At 48.7% G+C, this 26,508-nt stretch overlaps 1 protein-coding gene across 4 annotated transcripts in view; it reads left to right on the top strand.

The window, feature by feature from the left end:
* The window catches only part of Phactr3 (phosphatase and actin regulator 3), a 207,782-nt gene that overhangs the window by 98,558 nt on the left and 82,716 nt on the right, over positions 1–26,508 (top strand). The window lies entirely within an intron of this gene.

Consider the following 26,508-nt stretch of genomic DNA (forward strand, 5'->3'; position numbering starts at 1 on the left):
TATATATATATCCCTGAGGACAGTGGTGTCACAGATATCTGCGATCATACATTAACAGGGGCACTTTCCCAACCCCCTCTCTCAGATATTAGACACTCTAAAAGAGAAAGATTTAAAGACAGAAGCCCTTTTTGATTGAAATTCAAGCCTATGCCCAGTCAGGAGTTGGGGTGAAGCTGAAAGTGGTGGGCCTGTTATCAGAAGGGTTATGCTGGGTGACAGCACAAATTTTATTTTCCTGGGCTCTGTGCTTTCGTGGGTGCTCACATTTCTTTACTCTTTTTATGGCGTGTATTATCATGGCAGATGTGGGTGAACTTCACCACCTAACTGATGTAATAAAATTTTGTACAGTAAGTTATGATGTGTTTAGCCACTCCTGTGTGGGCTGGCAGCAGGCTGGGTGCTGGGCAGGACCCCCTCCTGCCTCACAGTGTCCCAGCAAGGCTGAACATCAGTGCTTGCCCTTCTGTTTCACAGATGAGAAAACAGGTTCAGAGAGACGAAGTCTTCTAGCAGGAAAGAACAGACTCCTATCAAAGAGATGCCACACTCCTGCCTGCCTGCCTGTCCTTTGACTAGGACCTCCTGCTAGGGAACCACCTGTTGGCCAAACCCTGGGGACTCCGGTGACTCTGAGGGTTTGCCAGACAAGTTAAAAAAAAAAAAGAACTTACTTTTTATAGAAAGCAGTTTTCAGTTTATACAAAAATTGTGCAGAAAGTGAGAAGCCTTATACAGCATCTCTCCTTCCAGCTGCTGCTGGTCACTGACATCTTATGCTGTGCGAGACAAGGGTGCCCACATTGACAGTAAGGGACCAGCATTGACACGTGCGGACTGAAGCCCGCAGTCTTCGTTAGGGCTCCCGTAAATGTTGCCTGCTGGATGAACTTGGACTAATGTGCCTTGTCCTGTCGTGGGCACAGCGGTGTTTTTGGCCCCCAGAAACCTCTGGTTTCCACCTGTCTCTGCTCTCCCCCTCCTCCAGGCTTCTGACAATAATAATCACTGCGTTGACTTTGCCATCACTTTGATGTTTGCAGAGTTTGGCAAAGTCCAAGGCTTGCACTGGTGTAGACTTCCCTGGTTGTCATTCCACCAGTGCTGTGCCCCCCGGCCCTTCCCTGTCCTTTGGTGTCTCTGCAGCTCTTCTCTCCTCATGGCTGACTAATACTCCATTGTCTGGACACAGTTCGCTTCTTCATCAACCCTTGGACAGTCGTCCCGGCCTCTTGTGGTTTTGAGGTTCAGATCTTTGATGCCCACTGCTCTCATGTCATTTGTGGGTCTCCACGTCTATCGTGGCCTCCCCTCCTATCCCAGGTTCCTGTTATTCTTCTATACCACACATAGATGGTAACAGGTCCCCCTTGCTAGCCCTTCTGTGGTGAAGTTCCACCCTGGCCTCTGATTATTTGTCTGGCTACCATTAAGATCTTCAGGTTGGTGACTGCCCACACTGTTCATCCAGAGAAGAACGGACCACACCCAGTGGTGAGAGCCCTGACTCCGGAAACTGTGTTCCGTGCACCTGCTGGGGGCTGGCCCCAGTAGCTTCCTCCTATGGAACTGCAGTGTTGTTCTCAATTCCCATATTGCAGGAATGTGCAATTTAAATGCAAAGAGCTTGCACTTAAGTGCTCCTTCTTGCCCCAATGCTCTAGCCTGCGTTTCCGTGTGTACATATCCTGCGTGCTGTGCTCCTCGGTGTAGACGGGCTCCACACGGATATTAGCTTTAGGAAGGTCCTAAAATCGACGGACACACATTCCACATCCTCTCCAGTCTTTCTGGGCCTGGTGGCCTTCCCTCTAATGTGACTGACTGCAGCGAGGGACGGTCTGAAGGTATTTTCATGAGGACATTTAGTCCCTGAGATCACCTGGCCCTGAGTCATGCGTTTATTTTCAGCGCTGGTCTTTTAAAAGGTCGTGCGGATTTTTCAAATAGAGTTTGTGTGTCATTGTCTCACTTTCTCCTCGCCCATTCTTGGTTTTAACAAAGGGAGTTATTTCGGGGGACACAGGCTCCCATGCAGCACAGCCAGCCCAGAATAGCACTGTGCAGGCCTGCTGCTAGGGTCCTTGCCTCTGCTGCTGGGGGACAACTGGGTTCTAGGTAGGAAGTGTTGAGATTTTTAACCAAAGTCTCATTTCCAATTATGCAAATAAGCCATGTGTATGATGGAAATATTTTCAGATAAGTGCAAGAAAGAAAATCATTTTTATCCACAGTTTCTCTAAATATCGCTAACACTCCACAAAGAGTTGTCTCTTTCTCGAGGAGTGCATGCATGCCTGTCTGGTCTCGCCAAACTGGAAGCTGCATGCAGGCAGTGACCTGTCTGTTCTGCTCATTGCTCTGTAGACAGTGTCTGCCCCTGGCAAGGGCCTGGCGTCGGGTTATCGAATGAGTGAAACTTGCATGTGTGTGCCACATATTGAAAAACAACTTGGGGAGTTCTCTATGCTTGATTTTTAATGTTTCTTTCATTGCATACCAGCCGCTCCCCACATCAGCCCTCTTTGAGGTTGAGAGATGGCTCAGTCTGTAACGTACTTGTACTATTAATACCTAAGGCTGGTCCCCCAGGACCCATGTAAAAGGACCCACGCAGAGGCACATGTCCCTGTCCTCACAGTGCTGGAGAGGTGGAGACAGGAGGATCTGCGCGTTCACCTGCCAGCCAGCCTAAGCTCTCATTTTAGTAGGAGACACTGTCTCAAAATACAAGGTGGAAAGAGATTGCAAAAGACCCCTGCCACTGAGCTCCGGTTTCCTCACGCATGACCATACGTGTGCATACCCCTCCACATGTACACATACTCATGCATGTTAACACACACATATGCTCACATGCAAAATAAATACAATATCAGCAGCTTCTTTGACATTATGATCTTCGTTTTAAACAATGCTTTTTCATTATTTGAGAGTTCATGCCATGTAATTTGAACACATTCCTTCCTTTGCCCAACTCCTCCCCTAACCACCCTCCTCTCTCTTCCCACCAAACTTGGAGGGTTTTTTTTTTCTCCTTTGCTTCACCTGATTGAGTCCAGTTTGTGTTGCCCAATTAGTCTTGGACGTGGGGTCTGTCCCAGCATATGGTCCCCTGCCAGAAGTCACTAATTAGAGAAAGCTGATTCTGTCTCTTGCCCCCATTAGCTAGGGCATGTCAACAGCTCCTCCTCGGTTGCTGGAGTTCATGCCAGCCTGTCCCCCTTCTATACTGGGCTTTTGTCTGGGTTGAGCTTACACAGGCCTTGCAATGTCCCAATCACAGTGTGTTCATCTGTTCACCTTGTCTGTTGCGTCTTGTCAACACCGTTTCCTTGATGTTATCCACCACCTCTGGCTCTTAGAACCTTTTGCGAAGATCCATGATTCTTGGGGACGTTGGTGTGATATGTACATCCATCCTGTCCAGTAACGAGCACTCCACAGTTTCTTATTTTCTACACATTGACCAGTCGGCAATCTCTGTGTTTCTCAGCATCTACTGCAAGGAGAAACTTCCCTGATGAAGGCTGGAGATGTGGTTATCTGTGAGTATAATAATACGTCATTACGGTTCCTTTTATTACTGTGCTGATTTAGTGGAATAATAGTAGTTTCTCTCCTAAGTCTAACAATCTATCTAGCCATAGGTTCTTTGTCAGGTTTGGATCCAATCAGAGCGTGGTTACTTACTCCAGCACCACTGATGTCACCATTGCACAGTGTGTGTCACATCTTGTCACTCCAGTCATCATTGTAGCTCACAGAGTTCACGGCTTGGTGACATCAGTGCTTTTTCTCCTCCAGCGCTGTGCATAGTATCTTCCAGCCCTAAAGCTAGCCAGTAGAGATAAGACTTCCGGGTCAGTTCCAGATTGATATTTCCATATTCTATGACTCAAGTATGTGGCGTCTTCGGCCATGGGGTCTTACCCTCAGCTTCTGGAGGGTAGCCAAGAGTATTGGCACATCGCTTACCATGCTTGGGGGTCTACATGATCTCACTGACCAGCAACTAAGAAGAGGTAACCTGTTCCTGCTACTAGCTGGTAACTGCACACCCATACTCTATGCATTTCAGGAGACCTGGACTCGTGTGGCCCTGTGAGACAAGCAACCGGCTGTTCTCAGTGTCCAGCCACTGAGTGAGGGTGTGAGTGTTCTAACCTGCCTGCCTCGCAGACCCCTCCTAGGCTTTGAATTTGTTTTCTCTGGGTCTCCTCTGCTTGTCTGTTAAGTGTTGTAATGACTACCGTTTGGGGACTGGGGAGACGGCTCAGTTGGTCAAACACTTGCAGTGCAAGCATGAGGAGTTTGACCCCTGCCACCCACCGAGGAATGGAGCCCAAGGTTGACCTCTGGCCCCCAACTGTGCGCGACTGTGTTGCTGAACACACACAGCCACAGGTTTCAATATCTCCATTTAGGAGCCATTCTCTCCTATGGATTAGGCAAGAAGACTATTATAGCTTACAGTGTTAAAATTGCATAATCTATATTTTAAAATCATTTGGAAGAACTGCCTTCTTTACCAAATTAAATAGCCCCAGTCAAGATCAGGAATGTCTGCCTATTATTTGAGAATGGCTTTCTTTCACCAATGTAATTCTAGGTTTAAATTTCATCATTTTTCCTCCTGAGGCATCAACAGTTATTGCACCTTTTATTTCTGTTGTGTAATATTTTGCATTCTTTATTGTAAATGGGATTTTAATTCCGTTTTAAATTATCTGGGTGATCTTTGCTAACTGGTTAGGGAGAAATATTGACATGAGCTCATCCACTTTGTAAAAGTTGCCTTAGACATGCTCTTAGTATCTAGATTAGATTATTGCCTCTTCTTTAACATTTATTCTAAATGCTCTCCTGGACCTGAGCAGGGTTTCCCCTTCGCTTCCCTTTGGCTCTCCAAGTGCAGGTTGGCTGCTGGGTTACACAGAGCAAGAGATGATGGGGCAGCTGCTATTCAAAGTTTGTCTGCCTTGTTGTGGGAGGAAGCCTTGGGTATCAGTTTCAGGCATGGGCTTTGAGACAAAGGAAAGGCAAAGGGGTTTTTAGTATTGAGGATGGAGACCCTTGGATATGGGGTTGATTGGGAGTCAGTGCCCCGACAAGCAGACAGTGCCTACCCTGCTTCCCAAACAGGAATTTCAGGTTGGCAGGTTAGCTCGTGGCAGAGCTCGGTACGGTGAACTTCCGTTCTATAGCCGTGTTTCCCTGTAATCAGCTGAACAGCATTTAGATCAAAGCAATGCCACATCAGATCTGTGGTTGCACCTCTAGGTCTGAGACGGAGCATGTGTGTGGTGTGTGCTTGCTTCTAGATTCCATTCCTTGTACTGCAAACAGCAAAAAGGTATAGGGCCATAGTGACCCACTGGCCACCTTTGGCATTTTGAATGGCTCTACTTTGGCCAATCCAGATCTTTATATCCAGCCTCCCTGATCCTGCTTCTAATCTTTCCTTCATGTGTCTAAGGCAGAGGTTGTTCCTCCCAGTGTCTCCCAGGGGATACTTCCTGAACCCTGGAAGACCCAAGGCCCCATCTCTACCACACAGGCCATCTGGATTCTTCCAGGGCCCCTCCTGCTTCTCCTGGACACTCATCTTCCTGAAAGCAGGCCTGCTGGGATCCTGAGAGATCCCTGCATTTGACAAACAACAGACATTTGAATATTTGAGTTTCCATGTGCTCCTATACATGCAATCTTGATGCTTCAGGGAACACCCTACTTCTGTGAGACGGGCCAGGCTCCTGGCTGGGAGAGCTGAAGTGGGGGCATGCAATGCGGTCCCTTAGGCACCCTCGTGCACCCTGGACACTCAGCACAGGGACCGCCTTTGGAAGAGCCTGGGTATTGAGGGTGAAGTGCCTGGGGTATGGCCCCTGGATGGTGCTGAACACATATGCTTGTTCTAGAACATTCTTCCTCACTTACTGTTTTGTGATCTTGACCCTCAGGGGTCTTAGCCTACCGTAACCTCACAAAGGTAAGGAGATGACTCTGGCATGATTACTCAGGATGAAGATGAGGTCCAGGCACAGTTTTGGTGGGGAAGTGAAGCAGAGGCCTAAGAACCACGGTACTTGGGTCCATGCCCATCGAGGCTCTCACCGGATGTGGCTAGGCATTTCCAGAGGCTTCAGTGAAGGTAACAACATGAGGAAATGATACCTGGGTTGTCATTCATACGGCAGGGCCTCCAGGGTGCTCTGGAGTGACCTCAGAGCGGAAGCCCAGCATTCTCAGCGTGTGAGTCATGCAGACACACACATGCACAGAATATGCACCACACATGCAGCATCCACTCCACACACATGCAGCACACATGTTCACATATGTGTAGAGACTAGAGCAAAACCTCAGGTATCATCACATAGGTCATGTCTACTCTTTCTAGACAAGCACCCCTCCTCTTCTCTTGAGACTTACCAAGTAGGTGATGCTGGCTGAGCGGTCCACCCCAGGGATCCACCAGTCATCACCTCCAAGGTACTGGGGTCATCAGGGCACGCTTCCATTTCTATGTTTGTTTGTCTTTCAATGTGGTTTCTTGGGATTGAACTCAAGTCCTCACACTTGCAAAGCAAGTACATTACCAATTGAGCTCCAGGCACAGGGCACAGAGCCCAGGAGTTTTGTTTTGCTTTGCTCAGGGATGCTCTGACAGCAGTGCACACCTGTGTGTTTCTGCAGTCTCCTTCATCTCCGGGCTCTGACATCTGCATGGGCATTGTCCTGTCTATACCAGCCAGGTAGGAAGTAAAGAGAGCAGCAGCCTGTCTTCTCCGTGGCAAGGATGGCTTGGCTTCTGAGTTGACTGTTGTGTGCATGCCAGAGCTGGACTTTTAGGGTTTCCATGCCTGGAGGCTCCTATGTCTTCGCTACATGCAGCTTTGGGCTGAACTGGGGATGGCTGCCTGTCTGAGACATTGATTTCTTCTCTTTTTTTCTTCCAACATGTATTTGTTTATTTTGTGTGGTAGAAGAAGGTGGCTCACGTGCCACAGCATTCCCGTGGTGGTCAGAGGACTGCTCGCGAGAGTCTGCCCTGCCGCGCTTCACCATGTAGGTCCTGGGAATTGAACTCAGGTTGTCAAACTTGGTAGTTGGCACCTTTACCCACTGAGCCATGTCACTGGTCCTGAAACTGTTGTTATGAGGGTAACCCTAACTCTCCGGTTCTGCCAAGTTGGGTCTGAGTACTTTCCGGATTGTGTGACGCCATAGCCCCTCAGAAGTGTGGCTCAGGACATTCTTGGCATCCTAGAGCCTGTCTCAGGCCTTTGTCCTGTCCTGCATCTTCTTTCCCTTTGAAGGCCCAGCTGGCCCCATTTCTTGTCTGCCAGGAGACAAATCCTATCTTAAGTCGGGTGTTGTCTGTGGTAATGTTTGCGTTTGTGCCTATAAGTTCCTGTCTTGAAGATTTTATCTCCGCTTTTACAAATTGTTTTTTGAAGATATGTTTTGAAATCCTTGCAGGTTCATGCCTAGAGTTCTTGAATTTTTTTCTTTTTAAACAAACCAAGAGAGGCCCATTTACCTGGGTCTTGCAAATAAGAACAGACAAAACAGACATATCCTTGTTTATCCTCTACCCTATTCTTCCATTCTAGCGTCTAAGCGGACGCCCCCAGATGGAGCTGTGAGGCATGAGGTGTCGATGGTCCTCCTTGTGTTCCTACTGGACCTGAAGTCCAGGGTCTTGGTTTGTTCTTTGGGAGACAGCAATGCAGTCAAGCTAGGTTTGAAGTCTGCTGAACCGGTAATAATGCACACCACAGCCTTGGGGGGCACTGGCCACAGCCTTGGGGGACACTGGCCACAGCCTTGGGGGACACTGGCCACAGCCTTGGGGGGCACTGGCCACAGCCTTGGGGGGCACTGGCCACAGCCTTGGGGGACACTGGCCACAGCCTTGGGGGGCCCTGGCCACAGCCTTGGGGAACACTGGCCACAGCCTTGGGGGGCACTGGCCACAGCCTTTAGGTAGATGCACACCTTCTGATTCTCTATGGATGATCCCTGCATGAGGGGTCTTCTCTGCTGCCAGCCTAAGATTCCGCTCCGTCACTGGCTTACCATGACCCACCTCCATCTTTCTTATCCTGATGAACCTTCAGGCAGAACCGTTGCCCTTCTGAGTTGCTGTCCACACCACACACCACATTTCTTCTTCATTTCCCTTCCCATGGTTTCTTTACCCCCTAACTCAGCCTCTCTGTCTGCACTACAGACGTCCTTTGTCTCCCACCCGTCAGTCCCACCGTGGTGGTGGTGATGATGGGGAATGGAACTTTTTTTTTTTTCTGAGTCTTGGTGGCAGATACTCATCATTCAATATTCGTAAACAAAGTGGAAGTCCCCGGACTGTGACTCCGGGAGTTGTCACTGCGCGCATTTTCAAACCTCTCACTCATCCCCCATGCACTAGCACACAAGCCCTTCGTTCTGCTGAGAGCATAGACCTCTCATAGCCCGGTTTTAAACCAAACACTGTGCTTTGAGGGTTCTTTCCTATTGTGACATTTTTCAGCTACCCGATTTTGGGTGGATGCTTAAAATCTTGTCCCATCTGTCCCAGTCTCTTTGATTCTGGACCGTTTACATTGTCTTTGTAAAAACTTTGTTTAGGAACAGAGGAGATGGGTCAGTTGGTAGAATGTTTGCCTTGCAACCCTGAAGACTTGAGTTCAATTCTAGACCCTCCATTAGAAAGGGATGGGGGTGGATGTGGTCACCTAGGTGATGGGAAGGTAGAAGCAGACCTCCAGGCCAGACAGCCCAGCTTCCTTAATACTTGATGAGTTCCAGGGCAATGAGAGATCTCAAAACACAGGCAGACGGCTCCTGATGAATGACACCTGCGGTTTCTCCCTCTCTCCATATGCACGTGAACACACACGCATGTCTGTATGTGCGTGCGCCCACATACGCACCTGTGGAGAAACCTTCAAAGAAGAATTCATCCATGTTTCTGATTAATCCTCCAGAGTCGTGGACAGGCTTTGTCAGCTCTTTCTGGAGAGCTGGTGTCAGTCAATGTTCCCATATGTACTGTGCGCTCATCTTTCCAAATCCCTTAAATGTGATGAGTTAATTTTAAAAAAATAAACAAATCATTAGTTTGTCAAAGCTGAAAGTCGTCCTCCAATGTGCTTCTTTGGGTCCGTGTAGCCAGCTTCTCTCCCTGGTTTCTTACTGCCTCTTCTTTTCTTTTCCTTTCGAAAACTTAGTGTGCATCTTTCAAATGGAGGGAGCCTCCGTGTTTCTTGTTGGCTCTGAGCATCTCTTTGTTGACTAAGGACTTTACCCCGTCCCTTTGTGGGTTTCTGGGTATTTTCCAGAGTGTAACACTTGATTTTGTTTTATGTGGGTTTGATCATCATCTGCGATTTGGACCGTTGGTTCTTTTAGTTTGTCGTTTGTTTCTTAAGGTTGTAATCTTTCTTTGTATTGTCATCTCTCTTTATTCTTGAGATTTCATACACGTGTGCCATTTCGTGTGATTGTATTAGACATGCGTGACGTCTAGCACGTGAGCACACAGCAGCTGTGGATATGCTGAGACTTAGATCAAGCCAGCCAGAATTCGGGATGCAGGTCAGACAGCTGCCCTCCGACCTTGGTGGAACCGTGGCAGGAGGAGAGCTGCAGGGGCTGCGCAGTCTTTTGTTCTTGATTGTTTCTCTGGCCCTTAAAGCTTTCAGTGCTCACCTTGACCCAGAGTCAATTTTGTTTTTTTCCCAAATTTTCTCAGCCTGCCCTGGAATTGACTCCAGCGCCAGTGAGAAGGTCTCTGCTGTGATTGCCAGGAATACATAATTATGATGTTGCTGTGCTGCTGAGGAGCTCCTGGTTCCCATTGGTTCATGTGGCCTCCTCTCCTGACCTCAGCCTTCCAGCTCAGGTCAGCCCTGTAGCTGTGGCACTTCCTGGTCTGAGGGCTGTGTCTCTCCGAGTTCTCTCCCTCCCCGCCCCCTCTGAGAGGACCCCTGCTCTCACCCTCAGGGGGTTCGACTGACTCTTGTGCCTTTGCCCCATCAGTGAGTACCTTGAGGACAAGAAGAACTTGTGCCTCTTGGCCCTGTATTTAGATATTCAGAGAATCAACTAAATACAGATTTTTTTTTATGCTGAAGGTCCCATTTCTTTTGTGTCATTTTCTGGTTGACTTGTAGTTTTAGACTATTGACAGTCAGGTGTATGATTTGATTAAATTCTGGAAGCGAACACATGTTGTATTTAGTAGGGTTTTGAGTCTCTTCAACCCAAGTTAATTTAGCTCACAGTGTTGTTTGGGATTCCCAAACACCAAGTATATCATATAGACTTTCTTTAGCAGGCAATTCATATTTGTTCTTGAAAATAGGTTTATCAAAAGCATAATCAAAACTAGCTGATACATCAAACATAAAAGTTAACTCTATTTTTAAGCGTGTCATGTGAGTTTTGTGTGCTTGAGACTGAGTCTTAGGCATCCCAGGTTGGTCTTGACCTTGATGTGTAGACCAGGATGGCCTTGAACTTTAACCCACCTGTCTCCACCTTCCAAGTGCTGGGATTATAGGCTGGGGATTGAGCCCAGGGCTTCATGCATGCTGGGCAGGCGCTCCACCCGCTGAGCTTCACCCCCACCCCTGTGGGATGTTTTGATGCCTGAATATTGTGTAATGTTCTTCTAGGTTTTGTTTTTTTCCCCTGTTAACTTGACACAAGCTAGAGCTATCTGGGAAGAGGAAGCTCAGTTGAGACAATGCTTCTATTGTTGGCCCGTATGGAAGTCTGTTGGGAGTATTTTCTTGATTAATGATGGATGGAGGAGGAAACAACCCACTGTGGGTGGTGCCATCCCTGGGCTGGTGGCTTGGGGTGGTCAAGAGAGCCAGCTGAGCAAGCCATGGAGGGCAAGTTACTATGGAGCCTTACTCCATGGCCTCTGCTGCTTCAGTTCCGCCCAGGCTGTCCTCAGCCAGGAGTGTAACCTGAGAGCCGAGAGCTGGAGTAAACCCGCTTCTTCCCGAGTTGCTTTTGGTCATGGTGTTCATCACAGTCATGGAAACCCTAAGTGAGATGCCTACATACCTAGTTAAGGCATCTAGCACATCACACTTACTGCTTCTTCGTGGCAGAAACTTTCACTTTCAAACCCCGTCCTTCTAGGGTGTGTGTGTGTGTGTGTGTGTGTGTGTGTGTGTGAAATGTTTGTGCTCTCTCTCTCTCTCTCTCTCTCTTCTTTGAGAATGTCATGTGACAGACATTCCCAGTGACATAGCCCAGCCGCAAACAGCCCTTGTTTTCTCTTTTCTGTGGATGTTCTATGAATCTTCTAAGGGTTCATGCGGAGGGAGATTGAATGGACTTGGATAAAGGGCTAAAAGGGAATAAAGGAACAGGAAGGGTTAAATTGAGGGAAGGAAAAGTAACACTAAAGACTTTTCAAAAAATGTCCTTTGAAACCAACTAACACAGAAGCTTCCTAAAATACATCCACACAATATGTAAATAGAGTTAAAATAGAATTATCCTATAATGATGCAATAAAGCCCTGGCTAGACACCAGATGAGGAAAGAAAAAGCCCCACCCAGGCCTGGAAAGAGTTGCTTCTTTTAGAGTTGTTGACCTGTGAGGCCCAAAAGACCCCCAAACATCATGGGCTATCCCCGAAGCCCTCGACTGACTTCTGGTTCTGAATTGCAATGGGTGTGAAGGAGGAAAGGTTCACCTTCTGGGCTCTTCTGAGCGTGCCTTGACCAGGAGCCACCCTGCGCATCAGTTCACATGTCGAAAAGCAGGGAGAGCACAAAGAGATGTCGAATGTCAATCCTGGGAACCCCTGGGTGTGTCCCTTCCTTTCCACATGGCATTGTCCTGCAGGAGATAGGGATACAATAGACAGGGTTTGTTTGTTTGTTCTGTTTTGTTTTTTTTTAAAGATTTATTTATTTATTATGTATACAACATTCTGCCTCCATCTATGCCCACACACCAGAGGAGGGCGCCAGATCTCATTACAGATGGTTGTGAACCACCATGTGGTTGCTGGGAATTGAACTCAGGACCTCTGGAAGAGCAGACAGTGCTCTTAACCACTGAGCCATCTCTCCAGCCCCCTGTTTTGTTTTTTAACCTAAAATTTTACTAGAAAATTTTCACTGACACACATGAAAATGAAAACCTCCTGAATGTACCGAGACAATCAGTGCGCATGCCCTTGGAGTCGCTTAGATGCCTACAAAGCAGAGTGGCCTGCAAGTGTCCTTGTCACCCTCGACCCTGCCAGCACCCCTAAGAGGATCTCCACCTGGACTTGCACCTGCAAAGATGAATGTGGCTTGTCTTTGCCTGGCCGGAATAGGGCAGTGTGTGATATTTCACACCTGGCGTCTTTGTGGTTCATCCTTACAGGCTGTTTTCCTGAGCTCCGTCCACCCTCATGCTGTTCCCTCACGACCATCCTGCCGCTGGTGGCTGCCGGTGGTTTCAGGTGTTTGGCCGTGAGGAGAAATGCCACTTGGACCTCTTTAGTATTTGCACTTTTGTCTCCTTTGTTCTCAGCCTGATGGTCTCTGGTGTGGGACTGCAACCCAGACGGATGCTCTCATAGATGCTCTTAAAGAGTCCTGAATCAGGTGTCTTGGTGTTGGTCCTCCTGCGGACCGGCAGTTCTGTGTGCCCTGCACTTGCCACTCCTTCCTTTGGGTATTGTCAGTGTCTGTTCGTTTTTAAAAAATTTTTCCAGCCATTGTGGTCTGGGTTTGAAAACAATCTCATTGTGGGCAGTTGGCATTTCCTTAAAGTCAGTGATGTCGGACTTCTTTCCCCTCACTCACAGGCTGCGTGTGTGCCTTGTTCCCAAGCACCTGCGCAACATGTCAAAATTCCGAAATATTAACTGCTAGGAGCTGAAAAGCATGTGTTCTAGACATGGGTGCTTGGTTGGCCTCCTCAGTGTGACTTCTCTTCAGATTCATTTCGTGAAGTCACTCTATGAAAATTAATATTTTATTTCTTAATAGTTCTTTTAGGATTTATTTTGTTGTCGTTAATTATGTGTATGTATGTGGGTTTGCTAATAAGAGTTCAGTGTACATGGAGGTCAGAAGAGGATGTCATATCTTCTGGTTCTTGTGAACCACCCTGGAGAACGAACTCTTAACTGCTCAAGTATCTGCCCAGCCCGGGTCATTCAGTCACGTTTTTTACTTAGTGTGTTTACTAACCCTGACCTAAGCAGTCTTCTCTCATCCTCTGATCCTGAAGGTTTTCCCTTCTATTTTCTTCTCTGTATTTTAATAGTTTTGCTCTGAAGTTGGGGATCAGAATTGACTTTGTGTGGGTGAGGAAGAATCAAAACTCCATCTCTCTATGGCTTTCTCACTGATGTCATGTCATTTGAAAACGGGACCATCCTGTTCCACTGTGTGGCTTTGTTCCCCTATTTGGTGTGTCATGGCATCTGGGAGGGTCTGTTTATGGACCCCACATTCTGTTCCTTTGATGGCCAATCTCGATGTCCATTTGATACTATCTAATCACTTGAAAGGAAGAGGGTCTCTAGGCAAGCCCGTGTGTGTGTGTGTGTGTGTGTGTGTGTGTGTGGTCTCGATTAGACTGACTCCCTCTGTGGGCAGCACCATTCCATGGTGCACCCAGAAGAAGCATTCATCTCTGTTTCTTGACCGTGGATGCCATGACTGGCTACCTCAGCCACCCGACCCCTGCCACTGTCACTTCCCCCCATGATGGGCTGTGATTGCAAACTGTGAGCCAAGCTAAAGCCATTCTTCCTTACATTCATTTACTTTCAGGGAGTTTGTCAGACAGTGAGCTAATTCTTGAGGAAAGTCCTCTGGTCTAGTCCTGCAGCAACATACACATTCAGAGTCATGGATTCGTTATGCCAGAGTCTCTGAAATAAAGGGCATCCTAGCCATTCTTGGTATTAGGCATTTCTATATGAATTTGGATTAATTGACCCGTGCCTGTTGTAATTTTGGGTGGAATGCATTGACCTTGCCTTCCATTTTGGCTACTTTTCTTTCCTCTTAGCAATGCTGCCTGCACAGGGTTTAACGAACAAGTTTCACCGAAATTATTCTAGGAATATTTTTTTTTTAGTGACAGTAAGATTGTCTCATTTGTTAAATATCATTTCCCAATTCTTTGATTTTTGGACCTTCTGTATTATTAACTTAGTAAATTATCCTAATTTTAGAAATTCCTTTGAATTTTGCAAAAACATTTTCCTGGAAGGGGAAGGTAGTTCCTCTTTTTTTTCCCATTGCAATTCTTCTTCTTTTTATTGTACTGGCAAAGCCTCTAGTGATTCTAAACTGAGATATTCTTGTCTTGTTTCTGACCTCAGAGGAATGTTTCAATATTTCATTGTAAAGCATAGTTGAAGCCAGCATTGTGTACATATTTTATGAGGCTAAGGAAGGTCTCTAAGATTGGGAACACTTTTAAATCATGAATGGGTACAGTTTTCATTAAATATTATGTTTGCATTTGCTGAAAATGGCCACATGATATTTCCTCTTCGTGCAGTCGATGTGAAGGTTTTGGATGCTGACAGAAGGAATTCTGGAATGAGCCTGATTTTTTGCAGGATTCCGTCTTACTTTCTGTCCGTTCTCTGGTTTACTGACATTCTCTGTAGCGTCTCTGTAACGGAGTCACCAGAGGCCATCTGCCGCTTTCCTTTCTAGGAAGACTTTTCTACTTTGGCATAGGGCTATCCTGGCCTCATGAAGCAGGTTCCCAGGGCTATCCTGGCCTCATGAAGCAGGTTCCCAGGGCTATCCTGGCCTCATGAAGCAGGTTCACAGGGCTATCCTGGCCTCATGAAGCAGGTTCCCAGGGCTATCCTGGCCTCATGAAGCAGGTTCCCAGGGCTATCCTGGCCTCATGAAGCAGGTTCACAGGGCTATCCTGGCCTCATGAAGCAGGTTCACAGGGCTATCCTGGCCTCATGAAGCAGGTTCACAGGGCTATCCTGGCCCCAGGAAGCAGGTTAATAGGGCTATCCTGGCCCCAGGAAGCAGGTTAATAGGGCTATCCTGGTCTCACGAAGCAGGTTCACAGGGCTATCCTGGCCTCATGAAGCATGTCCTCTGTGGTTTTTATTCTCCCCAGATTTTTGTGACAATTGTATTATTTTTCCCTTCAGAACTATGGAAATTCACAAGATGCCAGCTGGTTGTTCAGCAGACACCAGCATGAGAAGGTTGCAAACTAAGAAAAAAAATAAAAGTAGAAACCAAAAGGCTCTCTTATTTTTCTTTAGGAGAAAAGACTCCTTTGTATATTTATTCAGCAAGAAACACCTGTGTATAGCACCCTTGGCATGGGGCACTACATGCCGCTGCCTTTCCTCAACAAGTTTCTCCCTGAAAGGCCTGTTGTCAGTTCTGGAGGAAAGTGAGTGATCGGGTCCCTCCCCTGCCTCTCCCCTTGGGCTCCAGGGCTTCAGATCTGGGAACCCCTCTCTCCTGCTCTTCCAGGGTCACTCCCCTCTGGGACTCCTCCCTACAGCCTTTGGAATGAGGGCTCCTCCTCTCTGGTCCTCCCATCATCTGCAGATCTTGCCTTATGTCCTCCCAGGGGCCAACTGTGGCCATTCCTGCCCAGGGTGTTTCTTCAGTCCAGGACAGAGGACTGTCCTCACTACTAATAGTCACCTGCACATAGCCACGTTCATTCATGCGATTGTAAATACCATCCTGGAAATGCCCAGCCTCGCCGTCTATGAATGTGGTATATAGCTTCTCCTATAATTTGATAATGTTTCTGTTTTCTCAGTAATGTTCCACCAAATGGGACCAGGCTCATCAACCTTTGGGTCTAAGAACAAGGTCTGCATATGTTCTGGTAACCAAGGAAGTCTCATGCCCAGTGCATGGCCAAGCACACAGCTGGCCTTGGCCAAAAGGCTGTTGATAGACCAAAGCCTGCATTCAGATTAATGGTGCGGCCAGTTTGCCCCAGTGAGCACCACATGCAGGTCTCAGGTGGTCAGTGCCATGTGCAGGTGTCAGGTGGTGAGCTCCATGTGCAAAGTGTCAGGTGGTGAGTGCCATGTGCAGGTCTCAGGTGGTCAGTGCCACGTGCAGGTGTCAGGTGGTGAGTACCATGTACGGTGTCAGGTGGTGAGCGCCATGTGCAGGTCTCAGGTGGTCAGAGCCATGCGCAGGTGTCAGGTGGTCAGTGTCATGTGTGATGTCAGGTGGTCAGTGCCACGTGCAGGTGTCAGGTGGTGAGTACCATGTACGGTGTCAGGTGGTGAGCACCACATGCAGGTCTCAGGTGGTCAGTGCCATGTACGGTGTCAGGTGGTCAGAGCCATGTGCAGGTCTCAGGTGGTGAGTGCCATGTGCAGGTCTCAGGTGGTCAGAGCCATGTGCAGGTGTCAGGTGGTCAGTGCCACATGCAGGTGTCAGGTGGTGAGTACCATGTACGGTGTCAGGTGGTGAGCGCCATGTGCAGGTCTCAGGTGGTCAGAGCCATGTGCAGGTGTCAGGTGGTCAGTGCCACGTGCAGGTGTCAGGTGGTGAGTACAATGTACGGTGTCAGGTGGTGAGTGCCACGTGCAGGTGTTTCCTCAGCGCTGGCAGAAGAACAAATGCATGGAAGAAGTGTGACATGTGTTATACTCAGATGACAGCGATTAAATAGTCACCTTGAGACGATTTCCGGATGTTATTCCTGCCTTTTGTTTCCATCTCAGTCTATCAAGACAATTATTTCTTGTTTTCATGAAAAATTGAAAGAACCCAGAGTGTTTGCTCAGTGAATCCTCTATTGGAGGGGGCGCAGATTGACGATGTTAATAATGAAGAAAACTTATTTCATTTTTCATCTTGACTGAGGTGACAGTAGACGCTAAGCCGCTGTGAGGAATAGTATGGAATGGTTCTGTCCCTTCTTCCCAGTGCCTTACAGAGCCAAATGAGGATGCGGAAGCCCCCATAGGACCTTGATATTGGTGGGGCCTGCTGTGGAACCCCGCAGTGCTACACAGGAGCCCCGCAGCCCACAGGACTGTGACCTGGGAAGAATTCACTAGACCATACCCATGGCCTGGTTCCTCATCGCCTCCCCTTTCCATGACCACTCTGGAAGGGAGATTATCAATAGATGACCTATGATGGTCTAGAGCAGGACACTCATGCTCAGGGAAGACACGTGACTGTCCATGGCTCCTTGGTATTATTACATGGTGCAACTGGAAGTCACACCCAGAGGACCCAGCCTAGTCTGTGCTTTCCTGTGCCACCATGATTGATGACACATGAACTCACCTTTCTCTAGAGATCTGTAGAGAAGAAGGTTACTTGGGTAACAAAGAGCACTGATATAAGGTGTGTGCTTTTAAAAGTTTCTTGTTATTGTGTGTGCGTGCATGACGCTAGTGAGGCTGTGAGTTTACACCTGCACACATGGATGTCAGCATACATCTTTGTGGAGTTGATTCCCTCCTGCTAGATCATGCCAGCTGGTCGAAGTCACATGGCCTCACACTGTCACCAGATGGCATTGCTGCTTCCCCAGGCAGTACCAGCTTCTCTCAAGAGTCCTTCCTCTTCTAGACAAGGACCCATGAGGTCTTATTAAAGTTTAATGTGCCTAAGTGCACAGTGGCCTGGGGTTTTGTTTTGTTTTAATAAATTAGTTTTTAGTCCTCACCAATACCAGATGAATAAATTAGTAATAAGCTGTCCCCCAGGGGCTGTCAGTGTGACGGACGGCAGGCCGGAGGGTCACTTCCTTATTTGTTTATTATTATGGGATCTCCTATCATTTGCTTTTTTCCTTATGACAATTTCGAGTTTTGCAGGGTTTGGAAAGGATGGTGGGTTTTAGCTCACAGGGAGCAGTCATGGCCTCAGCTCACCTCCTCCCAAGAAATGGCTGGAATGAACCCACTCTTTCCGCTGAGCCTGGTCTGTGGAGGCCTTTAAAGGGTTTAGAAGAATAAACCAACTTGCTAAGGTGTGGGCCCTGGGGTTTCCTTTTATGCTTTCATCCCAAGTGTGGCCAGTGTTGATGAGAGAGAGCTCTATCTTATTTCACTGCTAAGGGCCCAGTGTTTGCTACTGTAAGAGAGAAAGAAAGAAGCAGAGACAGAGAGGGAAGAAAGCAAAGCTGATGCTGAAGTTGATGTGGTGTTGCTAAAATTCCTTCCCAGGAGGATAGGGAAACAATGTCAACTGGCTGTCCTGAGGTCCCAGCAATAAACTTCCAAACAACAAACCACAACAGATCTTCCCAAGTTCACTCTGAACCAGAGTCTACTGGCTTCCTTATTGAACCCAGATGAGGGGTTCCTTATAGGGTGCTCCTCCCTGCCCCTAACAGGCTGCACCTGAAAACTCTTTAGCCAACAGGGGTGAGCCCTTCCCTGCAACTGCTTAGATGGATGCTCCCCTTCCTAGTCCTCCATGACCTGTGTGCTCTAGCCCTTCCCAGATGCCATGTGTAGTTAAGATAGAGCTGCATATAACAGGTGGTAGGGAACTCACGTGACCTGGCCCACCCCTCTGTTTAGAGTGTGAGCCTTCAACATGCCCCATGCTGGTTTTGCTGGAGGGCTGCCCTGAACTCCCCAAGATGGTAGTTTCTTGACCAGGGGGGAGGGGGGAGGTATTCTCAAATGGAAAAGTACCTAGTATCTGTTCTAGATACCAAAGAGAAGCCATGGAAGCAAGAGGAACTATTTTGTCACAGCAAGGGATGACAAGTGTCAGTAGAGAAGGATGCCAGGCCTATGGGTTTCCCATCCTCTTAGCAGAGGGACTTTAACAGGGGAGAGGCCACAAGTCACTTTACTAGGGCACGAAGTCATGAGAAGCAAACTAAGTCCTTGCTCTCAAGAAAATGCTGTTCCAGTCTAGAAGGGAACAGATGGCTGAAGAAAGCCCAGCAAGGCGACTCCTTGGGCCGTGAAGGAAACCCACCACAGCACAGGGCTTGGGGGATGATGCCTTTGTTCAGTGGCCACTCAGAGGTGAAGAGTCTTCAGTAGTGTTGGGGTGTTGCTGGTAAGAGTGACTGTGGAGGCCATAAGGTGGCCATGATGGGGCACAGATGGGATGTGTCAGTTCGGTCCTCAATGTGGCTGGAGGGCGGCACTCAAGTCAAGTGAGTGTCAAGTGTGACTACCAGGGGAATTTGTGTTCACCTTCTGGAGCCTTCTGTGCCTGGAGCCTTCAGAGGGCTTCGCCTGAACAGGACTGAGCTTTGTCTGAACTTTTGCCCATCTCTCTCTGGGTGGTCTGGGTGGTTGGGGAGCAGAACTGGGTGCTCATATTGCTGGAGCATTGGTGGTTCTTGCCACAATTGGTGCCGCAGGTGGCAGTGGACAGACAAGTGGAGGCAGCTGTTGGAGGAACCAAGACATTGGCTCATGGAGACAAGGAGACACTGGCAAATGTTTATGCTCAATTTGACATGCAACCTGTATTTGGGGATGGGGAGAGTAGGGACCTCAGGGAATGGAGGGCGGTGCCAAGATCCTGGGTTTCCACATACAGTCAGGTCAGGGGGTGTTCCCTCTGGAAGAGAGAGATACAACATGGCTGTCATCTGGTTCAGCCTGCATATGTTGAATCTGCTGGTACGGGAGCCCATGTAGAGGCCAGAGGAGGATGTCAGGAGTCTCACGCTCACATTCTCTGCCTTAGTCCTGGAGACAGGGTCCCACTCATCCTTGAGCTGGGCCGACAGCCAGTAATTCCCAGATATCTTCCTGCCTCTCCCTTCCTTAGCACTAGGGTTATAAGCCACGCACAGCCACACCCAGCGTTTTCCTTGGGTGCTGGAGACTCAAACTCAGGTCCCCACGCTTGTGCAGCAAGTGCTTTGATCCCCTGAGCCATCTCCTTAGCTCAGTGTGTGGTCTTTTATGATTCATGTGTTTTGCTTGGCATCCTGTTTTCAAGGTTCATCCATGCTGCTGCTCTCTCTGTCCTGGTCTGTCTATCTATAGATTTATAGATCTATCTCCCTATAGATATTGTAGGTATGACTGCTGATCTTCCAGGCTGTCATCTCACCAGCTGACAGTCACATTCCAGTTTCATGTGGCTTGTATTTTCAGAAGCTGGACTATAAGATGGTAACTGTTTATCATTTGAGGGAACTGCCAGCTGCATCTGAACCCCAATTCCCAGTCCCAGGTGTGTGTGAAACTCTTGCCATCTCTGCCTCACCCTCATTCACAGCTGACCTAGGACATCTTTGTGTCTGCACCCTACTGAGGAATGGGTGGGTTCAGGAGCAGGGTCCTCTCCTCTGTTCTTATCCAGGCTGGTTTCAACCTGCAGCAAGGCCTAGTGTTCTTGGCCTTGATTACATTTGCCTAATGGATAAGGGAAGAAGTGGTTTCTAAGGCAGAGACCCGAGTGGTCCCCCAGGGCCTCAGTTTAGCTGAAACATTTAAGCCACACATGCAAACTTGCCTGCTGGGCTACAAACTGCAATCAAAGCCCCTTTGTGTTGTTCAGGCAGCTGGCGAGTGAGGAGTTGGAGGGAGGCAGCTGAGCGGGTCTCTGATGTGTGCACGGAGCAACTGACCGGTGTGTGCCTTCTTGGACTCTGGTCTGGGTACCCCAGCTTTGGATGGCTTCAGGGAGCTGTGCAGTCTCCTTCTCTGGAGGGACCTGAAGAGGGATTCAGCCAGTCCTTGTGGAGGCTGCTGCATCTCGAGCCTTTCTGGGGGTTTTGTCTCTGTGCTATACAGTCCCGATGGAAATGCACATTCTTGACCTCCTCCAACCCCGCTCTTTCCATGCTGGGGAAACCAGAGTGGGTCAGTCCAACATGTTGAAAATGTTGTTTGTTTGTTTGTTTTTTAACCGGATTCTGGCTCTTTGTTTCAGGGTTGCCTTTTGATCAGATTCTTTGTGCATATGTGCATGAAGCGTGTTACATGCACTTGGGTTTGGGTGTGCCAGTCTATGTGCACATATGTAAAGGTCAGAGTGAGAAGACACCAGCTGTCTTCCTCTACAACTCTCCAGCTTGTTGCTTGAGCCAGGGTCTCTCCCTCTGTGAACTATTAGCTCCCTCTTTCGGCCGCGATGGTTTAGTTGCCTGTGAGCTCTCTAGATGCACATGTCTGGGACCCCCCCCCAATGCTGGGGTTCTAGGCTTGCATAGCCACGGTCAGTATCTACCTTTCTGGGACCCCCCAATGCTGGGGATCTAGGCTTGTTAACCATGGTCAACATCCACCTTTCTTGGAACCCCCCATTCTGGGGTTCTAGGCTTGCATAGCCACGGTCAGCATCCACCTTTCTGGGACCCCGCATTCTGGGGTTCTAGGCTGGCGTAGCCACAGTCAGTATCTACCTTTCTGGGACCCCCCCCCACCAATGCTGGGGATCTAGGCTTTCATATCTACAGTCAGTATCCACCTTTCTGGGACCCCCCATTCTGGGGTTCTAGGCTTTCATACCCACAGTCAGCATCCACCTTTCTGGGACCCCCCCCCCCAGTGCTGGGGATCTAGGCTTTCATAGCCTTGGTCAGCCTTTTTATATGGGTGCCAGAGATTCAAACTCATGTCCTCACGCTTGTCAAGCAAGTGCATTCCACCCTGAGTCACTGCCCTGGCCTTTGGACACAGTCTTAAATAAATAAATCGTAAAGCTACGATTCAGCGGCGTTTAGTGAAGTTGTCTTGTCACACAGCGGTACCATGGCCAAGCCCAAATCAGTTTTGTCACTTAACAGGAAGTAAGGAACTCCCTCCCCTCCCCACATCCTGGTGGCTCCCAGCAGACACTAATCCTGCCCTGACTCTGAGGGCCGTTCTCACACTAGGACCCTGAGGTCTCCAGCCATCTGTGCTGGCTTCTCCCTCTGGGCCCAGGAACTCTGTGCTGTTTTCTACTTCTTCGGTGGAGGGCATGTGGCCCCGCCCACCCCTGGTTGCAGTTCCTACCTGGTGCACAAGCCCCATTTGTGAGTCAGGTATGGATTTGACTTCCCTCTGCAGCTCAGGGGTGCAAAGGCCTCGTGGAGTTGACAGGAGTGCAGTTCTTGCCCCAGGAGATTTGCACACCCAGGTGCTGGTTTGAAGATGACACCCAGTGAGGTACACACAGGACTTAGCCCAAAGTCACCCAGCATCAGAGGTACAGTCCGTAGTCACCTCTTTACTTTAGGGCAGTTGAGGTCAAATTCATGACCCAGTGACCCGGACAGCTTGTGACATCCAGCCATTTCCTGTGTCACACAGCCTGTTACCCCTGCCTCCAGACCCTGGCGGCCACTCCCCATTTCCATGCCTGTGGATTGGCCTACAGATAGACTCCCATGCTTGCCATCTCTTATGATTGGCTTTTCAGGTTTCGGGGGTTGATCTGGATTATAGTATAAACCAATACTTCCATCCTCGTGGGTCAGTAAGTCAATGTGGGCCATGGCAGAGAGTTCAGTAATCACCCAGCCTCCCAGCCAAGAATCCAACAGCTCAGAAGTTCTCGCCAGCCATGTCACAGCAGCGCAGGGGCCAGGTCCCTGAATGGCAGTCACCCAGTTTATGGGCTCACACATGTGACATGACCCCACTGTAGCATGTTGTTACCTTTGCTTGTCTTTGCTAAAGCTTGCTTAGCGCCCGCCGATTCTCCACTGGGTTTACCTTCCCAGGAAGTCCTTTCTGGGTAAGAGACCCATCTTGTTTTCCAACCACAGAGACTGCTCAGTCTTTCTCCTGACTCCTTCAATTCATGAATTTATCCAGTGATTCCTTTCAAAGCGTGTGTCGGGTGCCTGCTTCAAACCGGGTCACTGCAGTGGGGGAGAAATGGACAATAGCAAGTCTGTGAGATGGTGTGCTTCCAGAAAGGTGTGTGTGTGTGCGTGTGTGTGTGTGTGTGTGTGTGTGTGTGTGTGCATGTGAGGCTCATAGGCAGAGCTGAGGTCTGGGGTGGGGTGCTGAGGTGATCAACAGTTCAAATGGGCGAGAAGTTCAAATAACAAGAAGCAAGAAGTGGTTTCTGGTGAGGGTATGAGGAAGAGCCTTCTAGTAGGGATGCCAGTCTGGGGTCTGGAGCTGGGGAAGAGCTAGAGGAAGCTTCTGAGGTGATGGGAGAGATATCCAGGGATTGAGGACATGGAAGCACCCTGGAGTCTGTTAGAGGGCTGTGTTGTGGATATGTGCAGAGAGCGTAGGAGTAGGCGTTGGAGGGGCCAGGTCGGCCTGGGGAAAGTAGACGCCATGAATCTCCCTGTTCGGGTGTTTTGTCCACCTGCTGTTACCATCTCCTGCCTCCCAGACTGCACAGGAGCAGAGGCTGTTCTCATCAGAAGCTGGATTAGAGGGTGTGAGAAATTGGTGGTGCTGTGGGCTCACCCCAATCCCCGTGGAAGTTGAGGAACTCCCTGGAGCTCCCAGTGTGATCCAAGTTGGTGAACTGGGCCCTAGGAGAGCAGAAATGGGGCTGGCCATGTCTTCGCCTTGTGAGCTAGTGGGGTTGGATCTCCCTGGGCACAGAAGGGCTGTTTCTCACAACACTGGCCATCTTCAAGGTCACCTAGCAGACAGGCCACCAGGAGGACAGGCCCCATCAGAGAGCTGGCTGCTCTGGATATCCTCATCTCGCTCTGTTGCATCCGTGACAATCACCAAAGGAAGCAGGGCCAGCAGGGTAGGGGCCAGAAGCAAAATCAGTTCCTGAGAAGACGGATCATGCTCTGGCCTTGTGTGCTTCTCAGGGTCCTTTGCTCCTGGGTGGAAGGTCTCCTCCATGCACAGCATGTCATGTCATGTGGTCCCCGAGTTTATGGAGACTGCGAAAGAGCCCAAACCTGGTAAACCTGCAGGAACATGCTGTGTTCTAGAAAGATCCTGGACTAGTTCCCATGGGTGAACTTAAGCCAAAGAAATTCTGGCTTGTTTCCATTTGGTTCTTGCCTGCTTACCAAGCCCTGACTGGGATGTCCTAGACTCTGTTTTAGGACCTTTATTTTTTATTTAATTTTTGTCCTTATGGTAAAGTAGCCACAATGGATGTAAAATGAATGAAGCTATAAGACAAGAGTAAATTGTAAATTGAGCTGAAGACCCTGTGGCTGAGACCCAGGTCACAGGTTGTATAGTGTGGGATAATACACAGATAATGACACAGGGACCTTCAGCCAGTTATTTCCTGTCTTCTTATGCTCAGAGGGACCAGTAGGATTTTTTCCCTCAAGACATTTTCAAAGGTCACCCAGAGCAGTTGATGTGCTATGGACCAAATCCAGGTGCCTCTAGTTTTTGTCAATAAAATTTTATTCAAATATAGTCACAGTCACTGGTTTATCCTGCTCTCACAACTAAGTTGGATGGCCAACAGAGACCTTGACATTTGTCACCTGGCCTTTAGAGAAGACATCTGCCCATTTCTGACCTCAAAATGAAACAGCAGCTCACTTTTTAAACATAATCCTTTGGCGTAGGGTCTTCCAACACTAAACCAAGCAAGATACCTGCCTTTGTGTATACAGATGTGTGCATGTGTTTTGTGTATGCAGATGTGCACACACGTGTTTTTGTGTGCTTGAAACACATATGCTCGGGTACATGTCCTACAAATGTGTGAAGGCCAGAGAGGAACCTCAGATGCTGTCCTTGTGTTTTTGAGACAGAGTCTCTCTCTAGGTCCTGGGGCTCACCCGTCAGGCCAGGCTGACCAGCAGAGAGCTACAGGGGCTGCTAGCTCTCCCTCTCTCTGCTCTGGGATTATAAGTGTATACTGCCTCATCTGGCTGGCTTTTTACGTGGCTGCTGGGGACCAAACTCAGTCCCTCTTACATGGGAAGCACAGCATCCATGGAGCTGTCCTCCTCACCCCAAGAGACCCACTTTTTAAAATGAACTCTTGCTTATCTGCAGCTTTCATGGCCATCATGGAGGACGCTAACCTCGCTCTGTGGTTTTAGAAAGTTCAGGTGTGCAGACCTTGAATCAGACTTTTGCTTAGATTTGTGCCAGAGTGCTGAGGTCTCCCCAGATGCTTTTTCCTCTATCTCTCCTTCCTGTAAAAACACATTTTTGTATAATAATGTCTCTAGAAGTTGCCTTTAACCCTGTGAATATGTAGGTGGCTTCTTGCCTGACTCTTTATCTCAGAGTTTGATCTGAGAAAATCTAGAAGCATCTAAATAGCAGAAAGATTGATGCTGATGGTAATGCTCCCTTTCCTCCTCCGGACCCCACCGTCTCCTATCCGTGTTCTTGCTTCCAGCTCCTCCCAGCATCCCCAGAGCCGCCTGAGCTACAGACCTGCACTCAGTTTTGCCTGGGGAACTAGCCGTCTGTCTGGCAGCCTGGAAACCATTGGCAGAATCATGGGCTGATTCTAAGCAGGTGGCATTCTGGTTGGAGCCCTGCCTTCCCCACAATCCATCTGAGCGAGAAAGGCTGCTCAGGTGATGTCAGAGGTGGCAGCAGTGGCCATTTCTCTCGCCTTAATGACTGCTTGGTACAGGGCCTTGGGCAGATACGGGAACATGGTGGCTTAGAGGGTTTAAGGACCAACTTCTTCTAGTATGATCTTGGATAATTCTTATTAATTTTGTAGCACAGATATTGGGGAAGATTTTTGTTTTCAATACAAGAACTAGGCATTAACATTGACCAGGAGGATACTGAGCCTGGTCTTGCGGCTCTTGCTCTACTCTGCAGTTTGCAGAGCTGTTGCTGGCAGGCAGGATCAGGCTCACCAGGATCACCTACGATGGTCTTGGTGGTGTAGATAATGTTTCTGAGTAACTTCTTCTTACCATAGACAGAGCGTCCCTCTGTGGAGTCACCTGGTATCCTGTAGACAGCATCAGTGTCATGGACTACTGTCACCCACTAGTTCAGATAGTGACTGAGGGGGAGCTAGGTCAGAGAGCCTGGGCTCCATTGACTGCCTCAGGTGCAGATGCTCACTATCTGCTTTGTGCCCGGGCTTTCTGCCTCCTGGAGATATTAACTCTAGAAGCAACCGGGAACTTTCAGTAGCCTCCCCTTGGGCACCCAGGAATACGTTAGTACGTGTGCCCTGTGGCTTTATATGCCCAAGCTTAGCCAGCCTCGATCGTTTCTTCTGGTGATTGCACCTCCCCTGCCAGTGAGAGAGAAAGTGAGGGTGACAGCTGAGTTCCCCATGGGTTGGTGCGGGGCATGAGGTTGTTCATGCATTCAGGGTCCTGGGAGGCTCTGAGTCATTACAGACCTTGGGGTATTTTGGAGGATGCGTCCTTCCCAACCTCCTGCTGTGACCAGTTCCCGCCTGTAGGGGGCATTCATCCTGCCCCTGGAGATTGTACTGGTATATCTACCTGTTTTGCCTTTATTGAGCATGCTTGACAGAAACAGTAAACCGTTGCTATGTTACTGGGCAGTTATCCAGGGCAGAGGTCACAGAGCCAGTGCGTTTGCATACGAGAAACTTGAAACTTTTTAGGTTTGATTTTGTTGGTTCATACACATGCATGGTGGACGTCATAGGGATGGC

This window comes from Microtus pennsylvanicus, chromosome 2 (assembly GCF_037038515.1).
Source record: "Microtus pennsylvanicus isolate mMicPen1 chromosome 2, mMicPen1.hap1, whole genome shotgun sequence".
Taxonomy (NCBI): Eukaryota; Metazoa; Chordata; class Mammalia; order Rodentia; family Cricetidae; genus Microtus; species Microtus pennsylvanicus.